Below are 15,285 nucleotides of genomic sequence, written 5' to 3' on the forward strand. Positions count from 1 at the left end.
ACCACAGGAGCGTTGCCGGCTTTTAAGGAAGGTGTACGCGCTTTTTTTGAAGGTACCCATGTCGTATCGTCCCGGAAACGCCGCACAAGGAAGTTCATTCCACAGCTTTGTAGCACGTGGAAGAAAGCTCCTTGAAAACCGCACTGTGGAGGACCGCCACACATGCAGATGGTGGGTATGATATCCTAACTTGTGGCGTGTCGTGCGAAGGTGGAATTCGGCGGCAGGAAACAGCTCTTCGGAATACTCCCCGTAATAAATGCGGTAGAAGACACACAATGAAGCGACGTCTCTACGCAACGCCAAGTGATCCAGCCGTTCACAGAGCACTGGGTCCCCGACAATTCGAGCTGCTCTGCGTTGCACGCGGTCAAATGTATATTTAATTAAGTATATTCAAAATCAAACAAACTATTCAAATAAGCTTTAACTAAGCGTAGTCACTACAAATATTTCTTTTAAATTACTGTGTTGTACCATTTAATTTTCGTAAAAAAGTTCGTGAGAAGAACATACAAGAAACTTAACGGCCACTCTTTTCAATCAGCATTTGTCAATGGTTGAAATATACATAACAAATTAGTTCGTAAGGATGTGGATGCAGCAGCATATAATATATGAATCCTGTTTTTATAATATAGACAAGTTGATCCAGCAAACGTTGTATTGCCATATAAAAAAATAAAAACAATTTTTTTTGTCCAAACCCTTAACATTTAGGGGGATGAAAAAAAGTTGCTGTCCGATTATCTACCCTAGCCGATATGCACGCTAAGATTCACGAAAATCGGTCGAGCCGTTTCGGAGGAGTTCCATTACGTACACCGTGACACGAGAATTTTATATATAAGACTAGCTGACCCAGCAAACGTTGTATTGGCGATATTAAAATAGCGATACAAAAGTAACTGTTGATCGTAGATGGGTGAAAATTTGAAATTGTATGTATTTTTAATGCTGACTCATAATCAAACAAATTTAAAAAAAAAATTGGCGTGGACCACCCTTAACATTTAGGGGGATGAAAAATAGATGTTGTCAGATTGTCAGACCTACCGTCGTTTCTAAGGAGTTTAACTACAAACACCGCGACATGAGAATTTTATATATAAGATTATTTCATGAAAAGTAATAATGAATTAACTATATAAATATAAATTATTGTGTATCGGATGCATCAACCTTTAGAGCTTGAATTCATTGTTTGTGTAAGGATGCTTTCTGAACATGATGGTCGTGATTACTGTCACAATTAGTAATTGCATCTTCAGAGACTGAGCGTTTGGTGATTGAATAAAACAACTTCTTGAGTAGTATGCGGAATATGTATTTCAATTCAGGTTACGATATGTATGCAAAATCCTTAAAACTATCTAGCCAAATATAATTATTATTATAAAAATTATCTACAAGTTTAGAAATATCACACCAATCGAATCTTACCTTTTTGACCAATAGTTAAACGTTTCATTCAATTTGAAATTCAAATTTTGAATTGAGAATAATACAATGTGTTCTAACTCGCTCTAAAACTATTGCTATCGCATCGTATATCAAGTAAGCTAGCCAGCGATCCCTTCACGCTTGTGTAAATGTAGACTCGCGTCGATGCTCGATCGACGTGACTCATTGTGAGGTTGTCACGTGAGTATAACTGCGGTCTTCGAGAGAACGTGACGTACTTCGATGGGATGACTAGTGGTGATCTGTATTTTGCATAATTTTATGACGTACGTACGTATAATGTACATAATTATTAAATGGTTCCGATAATATTACGGTTTATCAAATGTTCTTTTAAAAACGAATCTGTCTGGATACGATTACAGTTTACAGCTTGTTTAGAGGTTAGTTCATAAAACTCTCAAGAGATGGCGCTCACTATGAGGCTTGATATTCTAAAACACTATTTTGTTATGTTTAGTTAGGTCAGCCAATTTATTTTGATTAAATGACTCAGACACGACTCAGACTGAGATTCAGATCCTTAAGCGTGTTTGATTTCATAGTGTTTATACCCCAACAAAAGAGACCTTTTTGAGACTATTGTAGACAGCTTATATCCACGATTTATATTTCTGAGATCTATAATGCTACGAAGGTATAACGTTAAAGGTTAGATATTAGACATTTATATTAATTGATGTTATTGGTTGTAGGTGCAGTTACAGGAGTCCCTTTCAAGTGAAATGCACCGGCAACTTGATGTGTCGGTGATGTCTTTGATATTTTGGTTGGCTGGCCTAAAATAGATATTTGATATATCGTGGCATTAGTCGTGTCGATTCCTGTTGAATAGTAAATATACATATAATTATTTTAATTTTATGTATTATGTATGTATATTGTATGGCAAATATATCTATACAACTTGAAACGATAATAGCAACGACAGCCTAAAAGGTGTCGTTGAGATTATCGTAAAAGTGACTTTTGATTGTTTGTCGAATTCGAATATTCGTCTCTGACATTTTCAACTAAGAGTAGGCTTAGGACCGATAATATCGAAAAATGTTTCGTTCGTTTAATCATTGTTTCGACATTGAATACGATGTAACTAAGAGTAGGATTCGACACGACGACCACGATATATCGAATATCCATTTTAGGTGTAGATCCCCTGCACCCTCGAACACTCGGACTCGATATCAATATTGTTGAAATAATAAATTTGTGCGGCGGCCATATTGGCTTTCAAAGATGATCCCAAATTCGTTCTTTGCACCTTCGAGAACCTCGGATACGATATCCATGATTTTGAAAACTCATGAGCTCGACTTTTTCCGAAGATATAGTGAAATCAGTAATTTTAAACAAATATTTATAGTAACTATTCAAAGCGCTTAGTTTAAGCCTAATTGAATTAAGATTATCTGACTTTAATACTTATAACATCATATGGCGTCGTACATTACAGCCTCCTATCAATATTTACCAAAAACTACAAAATCTATCGCAGCGGAGGAACTCGGGGTATACAGTACTTTCATAGATGACAACCACGGACGAGTAAAGAAGGACTTCGCGCCGTGATATTAGCAAGTGAAGCACCGTTATGCTAGTGTGTGTGCGGTTACGGGGGATACAAGTTACACAATTTTTTCTCCCTTAAATAATCACATATGGCCGCAAATACTTATAAAGTATCGTTTTTACACTTATTCACAATGCACGACGGCATTTTTAAAATATTTTATTGAGACGCAAAACTGATCTGTCACAGATGACGGCAATTCTCATAATGGCCACCTATCGGCCTGTAGTAGTGTAAGTGTGTGCGTCGGGCTTTGTATTTACACGTTAATCGGCTTGTGTTGGTGCTACACTGTTATGTAGTCCTTATTTTTTTACTAGTCCATCTGTTTTAAAGTGATAACTGATATATGTAACCCTCACTAATGGTGTTAATTACATAAATAATATTTGTAAACAAAATTTATAAGCCAATCGTTCCAGTGACGTATAACAAATTATTTAAATTTGAAAAAGCGACATCTCAAATCAATTTCCTAATTATATGTAATTATTGGGGTTGAGCAGGTTATCAACTGTAAAGTAGATCCTGTAGATGAACACAACCACAACCTGAGAGTTGAACAAAGCATACAAGATTTATCAACGATACGTCACCCGAACGGTTGACTTAGTTGGAAGAGCGCTGGCACGGAACGCGAGAGGTCGCGGATCCGAATCGCCGCATCGTACATAAATTTTGTTTTCAAATTTCCCTCGGATAATTTTTCCCTATCGCGTCAAAATAAGTATATATAACTTCAAAAAACAGTGGGCAGTTTAGACAAGTAGTTTCTAGTGTTATGTCGATATTAGAAGTATGTATTGATGATTTTAAAACAGCATTTGTTCTAAAATATTTTAGATTAAGGATTGGTCTCCGCTGCGCTCCAACTACATACCGCAGGCGTAGTGCAAAGTGCGGCAACTAATACTACGCCCAAGTGGGCGTCATCGAGCCAGTTATGAACAGTGTCTGACATTGGCGTGCCACATCCTCTGTTAAACTTTGCTAATAATTGAAACTTTTTGCCGGGTTACGTAGTAAAACTTTGTAAAACTAATATTACAAGAAATAAGAAAGACACTGGGATCACAGTATATCATCAGTAAGCATTTTGAATTATATACATTTCAATATAACACGAAGCGTATGTTGCAAAATTTGATAAATGCCATTGAGTGTCAAGATGCCACGCACACAAGCATCTAATAGTTGCCGTAATAAAAAAGCTATTGTTCTTAGATAGTGCTGTAGGTATCTAGTTGGGGCGCAGCGGAGACGAATCCTTAATCTAAGTGAAATATCCTAATTTTATTGATGTATACTTCACGGCCAGTCAATTCAAAACAGGCGTTACTTACAAAAAACAGTATGAATACGAATGAATTGTGTTGACGCAGATCTCTTCTGAATATTAGATTCGACCGAATATGGGACTAATGTAATACAAGATCAATCGGATAATCTTAGTGAACAGTTCCATAGACGTTATCAACAAATTGGACGTTATACTTCTTTTGGCGCGATGGAGGAAAATGATGAGAGTGAATTTTTACGATGCGCGCGCACACCGACACCTGAATCGCACATCGTGAAGTTAGTTCTAGGTGGCATGAAAATCGATAACTATGTTCAAGTTGTATATTCTAGTATTTTTATATTTAGAACACGTGTTTCGTAACAGTACAGTCAAACATCAAATATTCAATGCCTTACACGAGTAAGTCAAAATAGTAAATGTAAATTAATACAAAAGTTATTAAGTGCAGTAGCTGCATCATCCACACACCGTAAATAAATAAAGGCATTCCGTGAGCATTTTATAAGCAATTATAAATAATATATATTATATCATTAAAAATAAAATGAAATGAAAATGAAACTTTTAAGAATCTGAAACCGGTCCCCCGGAGGAAATAGGAATTACATATTGACCTTACTCTCTGTGTGTGTTCTACCAGCGTTTTAATTTTTACCCAATATGCATACAAAATTTCATGAGACTCGGTCAAGCCGTTTCGGAGGAGTTCAAAGTTTAACACCATGACACGAGAATTTTATATATTAGATAATATTTTGTATGTAGCATACTCAATTTTATATTCTTGATCAGAGCTGGATTTAAACTTTATGCAGCCCCTGGGCACCGAAAAAAACTTTTCCTGAATTTTTTCATAAGCTGCACACCTTTTGCGCAATTCAGAATCCGGATTGTCAAGAATGACATTAAAAGTATTAACTCTAAAATGGTCCCGACCTGACAGTTTTCTCTTTCTTTTTCTAGAAACTGTTGATTTATATTCTTTACTTATTTACACATAATGGATAATACAAATGATTTAAGTTTTCTTTAGTGTAAATTCCGCCAATATTTGTTTTTTAAAACAATTCGACACGTGTTTCGCCTCTACACCAGGCATCCTCAGGACGTGTTGTCTCGCCAAAATCTGGCACGAGACTCAAGCCATTTAAGAAAACTTAACAAGAAGTAAGAACTTAAAAAGAATTAACACTAAAGAAAACTTAAATCATTTGTATAATTATGGATTTCCGCAAAGTAACGCCTAATTCAATAAATAAATAATGGATAAATTGAATTTCTTGAATTGTCAATTAAACCAAAAATTATTTATTAACAGAATTAATTAATTATATTAGGGAATCTTGATATGAATATTTTTTCACTTTCCAAATTTTTCCGCCCTAAAAAATTTGCCGCTCTGGGCACTTGCCCCAACTGCCCCTAGTGTCATTATAAATTTAATTTCTCACGTAATAGACAGTATGTCTTTATGAGATTATTTTTTAAGATAATAAGGGACGAGACGAGCAGGAGGTTCAGCTGATGTAATTGATACGCCCAGCCCATTACAAGTGCCGCTCAGGATCCTCGAAAAACCAGAAAATTCTGAGCGGCACTATAATTGCGCTCGTCACGTTAAGTCCTATTTGCCCAGTAATTTCACTAGCTACGGCGCCCTTCAGACCGAAACCCAGTAATGCTTGTACATTACTGCTTCACGCCAGTATGTAATACTTTAGATCAACGCCGCCCACATTCTCTTGGAACACTCACAAGAGTGTTGCCGGCCTTTGAGAAAGGTGTACGCGCTTGTTTTGAAGGTCGTATCGTCCCGGAAACACCGCACAAGGAAGCTCATTCCACATCTTTGTAGTACGAAACCGATAACCGCACTGTGGAGGACCGCCACACATCCAGATGATGGGGATGATAGTATCGTAGATGATATCCTAACTTGTGGCGTGTTGTGCGAAGGTGGATTTCGGCTGCAGGAAACAGGTCAAATAAATCCTCGGAACACCCAGCGATAAATGCATGAGACGACTTCCTTACGCAATCCCAAGTCATCTAGTCGTTCATAGAGCATTGAATCCCTGACAATTCGAGTAGCTGTGTTTTGCACGCAGTCAAATGGTTCGAGATGGCACTGGGGTGCGCCAGACAAGAGAAACTTTTAGTTAAAACATACAGGGTGGCCGAGAAGTTGACGTCCAAAGCTAGAATTTGAATTTGGCTCACTTTATTGGCAAATGTTTTGGGAAGTTTTTAAAAATAGTTAGAAGCCATAGGCTCTCCATTTTTTTTTGATACCTTGAACATTTTCATGAATTTAGCTGGAGCAGTTATCTTGAACTTACGACTCAATTCTAGACTAGTTCTGCATTGTCTAAACTATTCATAGTTTCTTATGTGGTTATTGCAACTGTAGTTAATAATTATCAACATAAAATTAACTAAAAGTGTTCAAAACAATAAGAAAAAAGTCCAGAACCACAATTAGGTGAAAAAAGCGGAAACAATTATTATCTCCTAAACTACGCAAAATCGTAGAACATACATAGGGTTGATTCGGATACTCATCACCATGAGGCTTTCAAATTTTTGCTTTAGACGTCAACTTCTCGGCCAACCTGTATAAAGAAGTCAATAGCCAATTATAGCCCAGGTGGTTGCGAAACTGAAGTGGCAAATAGCTTTACGGACAGATGGCCGTTGGGACAGTTACATCCTGCAATGGCGACCACGTATCGGAAGACGTAGTGTTGGTAGCCACAAGATGGATCGAGTGGCAGGCTCCTTTGCACAGGATGCCGGCTAGATTATGGGTACCATAACGGCGCCTATTTCTAGAACCATAAAGCAGTAATGTGTAAGCATTATTGTGTTTCGGTCTGAAGGGCGCCGTAGCTAGTGAGATTACAGGGCGGATGAGACTTAACATACTTATGTCTCAAGGTAAGGGCGCAATTGTAGTGCTGCTCAGAATTTTTGGATTATTCAAGAATCCTGAGCGGCACTGCATTGTAATGGACAGGTTAATAACCATCAGCTTAACGTCCTGTTCGTCTCGTCCTTTATTGTCATAAAATATCTGATCAAGTTTGCTGGAATAGGTTCGATGAGGGCAGCGCAAGACCGATCGTTGTGGAGAACTTTCGGGAGAGACCTTTGTCTCTAAGGTGTATCTATGATCGATTGTATGAGTAGTAATGAGTTGTCGTACGGAAATATGTCGATAACAAAGCGAACCGACTTGAATGCATTCAATATGAGTACATCCGGTGCAGATGAACTAAACCGGACGGTATCAATTGGCGTAACTTAGGATTTAGAAGCACAATACTGCAATCTATTTCATCTAATCATAGACTGGACACTAGCCTGTATAAGAACATGACAGATTTTTGATTTTTTATACTACTGCCTAAGAGCAATAGCTTTTTTATTGCGGCAACTATTAGATGCTTGTGTGCGTGGCATCTTGACACTCAATGGCATCTTTAAAATTTTGTAACATACGCTTTGTGTTATTTCACATTGAAATTAATAAAATACAAAATACTTACTGATGATATTAGATCCCAGTGTCTTTCTTATTTCTTCAAGTATTATTTTTACAAAGTTCTACTACGCCACTCGCCATTGTAGTTTCAATATATATAGGTTCTCACGATATGTATTTTATTGATTTGATACCGATATTTCGATCCAATTGCAAGAGTCGTGGTGACGGCGGGACCGCGGAGGCGGCGAGAAACTCTTGACACATTGACACTTGACACTATTATAATATTACATGAATCTGTCCACTTGGCGCCTAGTTCCTTTTGGTCTTTGAATCGGAAAGTATGGACGTCATCAGAGGTCTACTCGCAAAATCGACAACGACATATACGGTATAAATACATAAAATATAATATCGTGAGTACCTCTCATAATAATTACAATGTTAAAGTTCCGCGATGATAATAGTTTAAAAAGAATACTTTGAATAACTGGTGTAAATGCGGCAATGTATAGATTTTTTTTAATTAAAATAAGGCACGAGATGAGCAGGACTCTCAGTTGATGGTAATTGATACGCCCTGCCCATTACAATGCAGTGCCGTTCAGGATTAATTATAAACCACAAAAACTCTGAGTGGCACTACAACTGCGGTCGTCACCTAGGTGACATAAGATGTTAAGTCTCATTTACACAGTAATTTCACTAGCTACGGCGCCTTTCACACCGAAACCCAGTAATGCTTGCACATTACTGCTTCACGGCAGAAATAGGCGCCGTTGTGGTACCCATAATGTAGCAGGCATCCTGTGGAAAAGAGCAACTGGTAAGTCCCACTCTTGTAAAGCAACATATACAGTTTCATCGTTTTACAAATCATTTCAATTACAATATAATATGTAAAATGATGCAAAAAAAATACTCAAACCTCAAATAGTCAATGTATTACACGAGTAAGTCAAAAAAATAAAATGTAAATAATTGCGTAAACACTCAAGACTTAGTATAGATGTACAGTATAGATCAATCACTGTAAAAATATAATTTATAATAATGCATTAATACTTATGTTATGCGGTTAATAAAAAAATATGTTCATTTTAATTATATTTCACTAAACTTTATATGCTCTAATTAAATCGTATTTCTTTAGACAAACTTTTGCAATGATTTTTATATACGAGTGCGTGGGCTTCACAATAACAGCTATATCTCGCGAAATAAATTTCTAATAAGGATGTCCATGGTTGGTTAGCGACATGGATGGTTAGCAACCCCGACTAAATTAGGAATCCCGGGTTCGATCCCCGGTAAACTTGAACATCTAAGTGATCTCCCATATAAGATGTTTTTATGTTATTAATATAATATTTATATTAGTTAGTAGGGCTAGATATTTTGTGTGGAACTATTTATTTATTTAAGTATACCGGCACATAGTACACATAATCTTATAAAAAAAATGGTGTGCATACAAAGTACACTTGTCAGAAGTGAAACTTCTTTTGTAAACTAATTTTTAAATCTCGTTTATATCAATTATCCTAATCTGTTCTCTAAGCCAAATGTTTTTTGTCAATATTAGAAATGATTAGATGTTCTAATTCCACGCGGCCACGCTCTAAACCTGCACGATACAACGCTAACAGGGAAGATGTTCTACTTTTTCGCGGCCGCGTGCTAAACCTGCACGATACAACGCTAGTAGGGAAGATGTTCTACTCACTCGCGGCTGTGCGCTTAACCTGCACGATACAACGCTAGTAGGGAAGTTTTTCAACTTTTCGCATCCGCGCGCTAAACCTGCACGATACAAAGCTAGTGGGGAAGACAGATGTTCTAAGTTTTCACGGCCATGCGCTGAAACTGTATGATATAACTCTAGTATGGAAGATGTTCTACTTACTCACGGCCACGCGCTGAACCTGTACGATATTACGCTAGTAGTGAAGTTGTTCTACTTACTAGCCAGGTGCCATGAAGTGCTTTATGCTACGTTCGCCGTTTCTCACTCTATCTGAATTGATCTAAATCTCCCTCTCCCTTTTCTTGGTTAAAAACGTCCCACACGTGACACTTTATTGGCACATTTAGACACAGAATTAAAAAAATGATCCCATATTTGTTCTCTGCACACTCGAAAACCTCGGATTCGATATCCATATTGTTGAAATCATAAATTTGCGCGGCGGCCGTCTTGGATTTCAAATAATCCCCGATTCGTTCTATGCACCCTCGAGAATCTAGGATGCCATATCCATATTGTTGAAATCATAAATTTGCGCGGCTGCCATCATGGATATCAAAAATGCTCCCAAACTTGTTCTGTGCACACTCACAAACCTCGGATTTCATATCCATATTGTTGAAAACATAAATTTGCGCGGCGGCCATCTTGGATTTCAAAAATGATCCCAAATTCATTCTCTGCACCCTCGAACACCTCGGATTCCACATCCATGTTGTTTAATTCATAAATTTGAGCGGCGGCCATCTTGGATTTCAAAAATGATCCCAAATTCGTTCTCTGCACCCTCCTGAACCTCGGATTCGATATCTATAGTGTTGAAATCATAATTTTGCACGGCGGCAATCAAGTTTAAAATATTATTGTAATGATTTTTTTTATTTAGGTAAAGAATTCAACCCTCATTTCGTTAGAAGGGGTTAGAGTCATGCGATAGAAAGAGAGGCAACTTCTAGGTGAATAAATATGTGGGTTAGTAGCACTGTGCGATCTGAATTACACCTTATTGTATGACCACAAGAGTTCCTATTTCTTTAATTGATTTCGCGGAGTGATTCTTCCGTTTTTGTAACAAAGAGGATTAAACTATCAACATTTTTATCGACGTTTTCGCAGATGTCACACAGTCTATTTAGACGTATAAATGATATGAGATTGTTATGTTTACACAAATAAAATTTTATTATTAAAAGCCAAAACGTGAGAGTTCAATATAAGTTGTATACAAGATTTTATAATGATACGTCACTCGAATGATTAGCTCAGTTGGGAGAGCACTGGCACGGGACGCCAGAGGTCGTGGGTTCGAGTCCAGCATCGTTCATAAGTGTCTTTAAATTTTATTTGTGTATTTATATTAGGTGTGAGGGTTATCACTTCTTATTACTTTAGAAACATAACAAATTGTTTGTTATGATTATATCAAAATTTCGTGTCACGATTGTTTGTGCGAGATGAACTACAAAACGATATAATGTGATCGAATTTAATACGAGCGCGCTGTGGTTTGAAGGAGGATGTTGTGACAAGGACTGAAAAAGGAATGCTGAAATGGTTTCGACATGTGGAGCGAATGAATAAAGAAAGAATTACACATCAAATATATAAGGCAAGTGTGTGTGGGCAAGTCGGCCGTGGGAGACCTCGTAGAACATTCGTCGACCAAATTGGAGACGTTTTGAGAAAAGGAGAGGTCCTAAGCACCCGCAACCGGCGAGCATGTATGAAAAGAGTAATGAATGTAGAGGAAGCGCGTGAGGTTTGTAAGGATAGAAGCAAATGGTATTCTATTGTCTCTGCCTACCCCGACGGGAACAAGGCGTGAGTGTATAAATGAATTTAATGAAATCACACTGAAGCATTTGGAGTTAAAAGTAAAAACACAAACGAATAAACTGGAAATAGTATTTTACCGACTTATGGCCGTTCCCAATATTCAGTCAATCTCCGGTTGTGACCTACTTGAGATATCAACCGTAACCATCATTGGCGTTTCTGTCTCAATAAACTTATCGACGATAACTCACCTTATCCGTACACGCTGTTTGTCAATGGGAGGACGTATAGCTTACCAGCTATAGAAGTTTGTATGGAAATTGCAATTCACGCATTCCAATATAAGGTGATAAGAATGACTTATCGGGTATATTGGAACAGCTTCAGATTATTGACAGTAGAAGGTAGTAATTTATATATATCTGTAGTATATCGCATGAGTAAAAAACAGGTACAGAGACTAAGCTTCATACAACCACGCGAAACGGTTGCACTTCTACAATGATCCGGGGCATGTGTGAGTGTCCACTGGCCGCTTGTTCTTCTCGCGTACGCGGCGAAACTTTGACAAGAGTTAGCGCGATACAGGTACTGTTTTTATTAATTGCAAGCTTAATGTAATCACACAAATCATTATTTTCTTTATATAACTGGGTATAAGTATGAATTTGCCGTTTTGGCGTATTGGCTGCTCTGTATTTAAATAAAACCTTCTTGGTTTTTTCACATAACAGCTAAAATATTTTATATTTAAACTAGTGGACCCAACAGACGTTGTCCTGTACACACGTCTTAAATTTGAAAAATCGGTCCAGCCGTTAGGAGGAGTTCACTAACATACACATGAGCAGGAGAATTATATTATATGCCGTCCATATTGAGAATCTAAACCTATCTCAAATTCACTGAAACAAACAAAAAAATCTCCAAGCCAAGCCGTTTAGGAGGTAGTTTAATTGTGAATCTAAACCATTCTCGAATCCACCTGAAGACACACACCAATCTCAAATTCACTGGAACACACAAAAGTATCATCAAAATCGGTCCAGACGTTGAGGAGGTAGTTCAAATGTGAATCTAAACCATCCTCGAATCCCCTTGAACTCACAGAAAAAATTTCATCAAAATCGGTACAGCCGTCTAGGAGGAGTTCAGTGACATAAACACGCACACAAGAAATATATATAAAAAGATGTACTAAGTGTGCATTGCAAAGAGGATGTAATTACTACGTCTCTTTAAAAATGAAAATAATGGACGAGACGAGAAGGATCTTCAGCTGATGGTAATTCATACGCCCTGAAAATTAGAATGAAGTGCCGCTTAGGATTCTGGAAAAACCCAAAAATTCTGAGCGGCATTACAATTCCGCTCGTCACCTTGAGACATAAGATGTTAAGTCTCATTTGCCCAGTAATTTCACTAGCTACCGCGCCCTTCAGCCTGAAACACTATAATGCTTGCACATTACTGCTTCACGGCAGAAAAAGGCGCCATTGTGGTTCATAATCTAGCCGGCATCCTGTGCAAAGGAGCCTCCCACTGGTAAATAGAGGCGGGCCTGCCTAAGTAAAAATTGAAATTTAGTTTAGTATGAAAAGTGCACTCATTCGACATAAGTTTCAAATAGTTATTACAATAACGTCACTCGACGAAGTATAATCCGGCTAAGTTTGAAAGAAATTTCGGCTTAGATTATAGCCGTCATGTGTCAATTTATCAATGTTTTATACAATCAAATGAATCGCTTTTTTCTAGGCTCTCGTTTCTTCTAGTTTCGCTAGGCTTGGCCTCCGTGGAGGAAACTTAAGGACTCAAAATATGAGATCCATCGAGCGTACTTTGTAGGGTTGGGCCCAACTGCGGCTTATTCAGTACAAGAAAAAACTTAAAAATATATTTGCACTATATATTGAATGAAAATAATAGAATTAAAAATATGTTAAATAAAACAACCCCTTGCAACAAGATAATATAAATATTTCTCAACTTAAACCTCTTTATAACACATAAGAACACGAAATATGTTAAAAGTAAGCAAAAACGCACGCGTCACGAAGGTGACGTAGTTGCTAAGGCTATGGTCTCCTATTTTATCCTGTACGCGACGTCTGGCGTTAGCGTCAACGTTCAATTCCGTGGCTTCCAACGTGTGGACGCAACGCACAGCAACGGCGGTCAATACGTCTGGCGTGACGCTGGTGGCTGAGTGGTTGAGTGGTTACTCGAGAGCGGTCACTTGCGGTAGGTAGTGTTTTCGCGATGGTTTTGGTGAAACTTTTAATGGTATATTTGTTACTAGTATATCACTAATTTTTTCCCAACATTGATGCTTATTAATATTGTTTTTATGATTCTTGTCTTACTTTTATCATACACTGCATTATAACTTTTTACTGATTCAATCAACAACTCATCTTTTCCTTTATCAAACCTCATCATTTTGTGTGACGCCGACCTTCACGCTGCAATGTTTCGAAATGACTAGAGAAAAGAGACGCGGCGTACGGTGTTCGGATGCCGCGTACGGCGTCAACACGCCAGTGCCAACGTGTGAAAGGGACCACAACAGTACATTTATATAGTAAGCATTGTGCGGGTGTGACGTAGCTAAACGTGATGCACCAACGTGACGCGACCTGTCACTTCCGGGAAATCAACCGAACTTCAGTCGAAGTTCGGCGGAATTTTGTTTTTTTTTATGGAAAGGAGGACAAACGAGCTTACGGGTCACGTGGTTTTAAGTGATCACCGCCGCCCACATTCTCTTGCAACACCAGAGGAATCATAGAAGCGTTTCTGGCCTCTGAGGAAAGTGTGCGGTCTATTTTTGAAGGTACCCATGTCGTATCGTCCCGGAAGCACCGCACAAGGAAGCTCATTCCACAGCTTTGTTGTACGTGGGAGAAAGATCCTTGAAAAGCGCACTGTGGTGGTTCGCCATCCAGATGGTGGGGACGATATCCTAATATGTGGCGTGTCGTGCGAAGGTGGAATTCGAAGGCAGGAATCAGGTGAAACAGCCCATCGGAACACTTCCCTTGATAAATGCGGGAGAAGACACACAATAAAGCAACGCCAAGTGTTCCAGCCGTTGACAGAACACTGGGTCCCCGACAATTAAAGCTACTCTACGTTGCTCGCGGTCAAATGGATAGAGCTCATACTGGGGTGCACCAGGCCATAGATAACAGCAATACTTCTTAAGTGGCCGGAACTGCGCTTTGTAGAGCGCTAGAATTAGGCCGGTTTGAAGTATTTCCGTGCTTTATTTATGACGCCCAGTTTCTTCTAAGCCAATTTGGCTTGGCCTGCAGATGACCACGGAATTGCCAATCGCTCGAGATTACGAGACCCAGTATTCCATTACTATACTCATTTGCAGTCTCCCTGAAAACGAGACCTGGAAAGGTCTTCAAACGTCGGGTTAACTAAAATAAAAATATAACTTTTACGCAAAAATCTAATGTAGAAACACATGGTAGCAGTAGACTTGGGGGATTAGATATCTATTTTAATTAATAAATATTTAATTCTCGAAGTCTGTGTCTCGGTGTCTAGATATACTAGCGTTAAGAAGTAAAATTCCCACCATAATGCTGACTAGACACCATATTGATTCTTTAATGTCCATATTGTTATTAGTTATAAGATTTCTGTAAACTTTTTGAACCAAATAAACCTTTTCACGACACTTCCGCCGGTGGTTAGGGCGACAGACTGAGGAACTTCCGCACGATGCGTGCCGTTTCCAAAACAGCTGCTTTCTGTAACTGACCCTTTATCCAGTTATTAAGTGAGAGCCTCTTGAGATGATGGTCGAGGCTCTTTGCTGTAAGACCGTTTACGGAAACGATAATTGGGACAATTATAGTTGAATCAACATCCCACATGTCAGTAACCTCATGTGCCAGGTCTAGGTACTTCGACAATTTGTC

The sequence above is a fragment of the Leptidea sinapis genome, chromosome 2, assembly GCF_905404315.1.
Source record: "Leptidea sinapis chromosome 2, ilLepSina1.1, whole genome shotgun sequence".
NCBI classification, from domain to species: Eukaryota; Metazoa; Arthropoda; class Insecta; order Lepidoptera; family Pieridae; genus Leptidea; species Leptidea sinapis.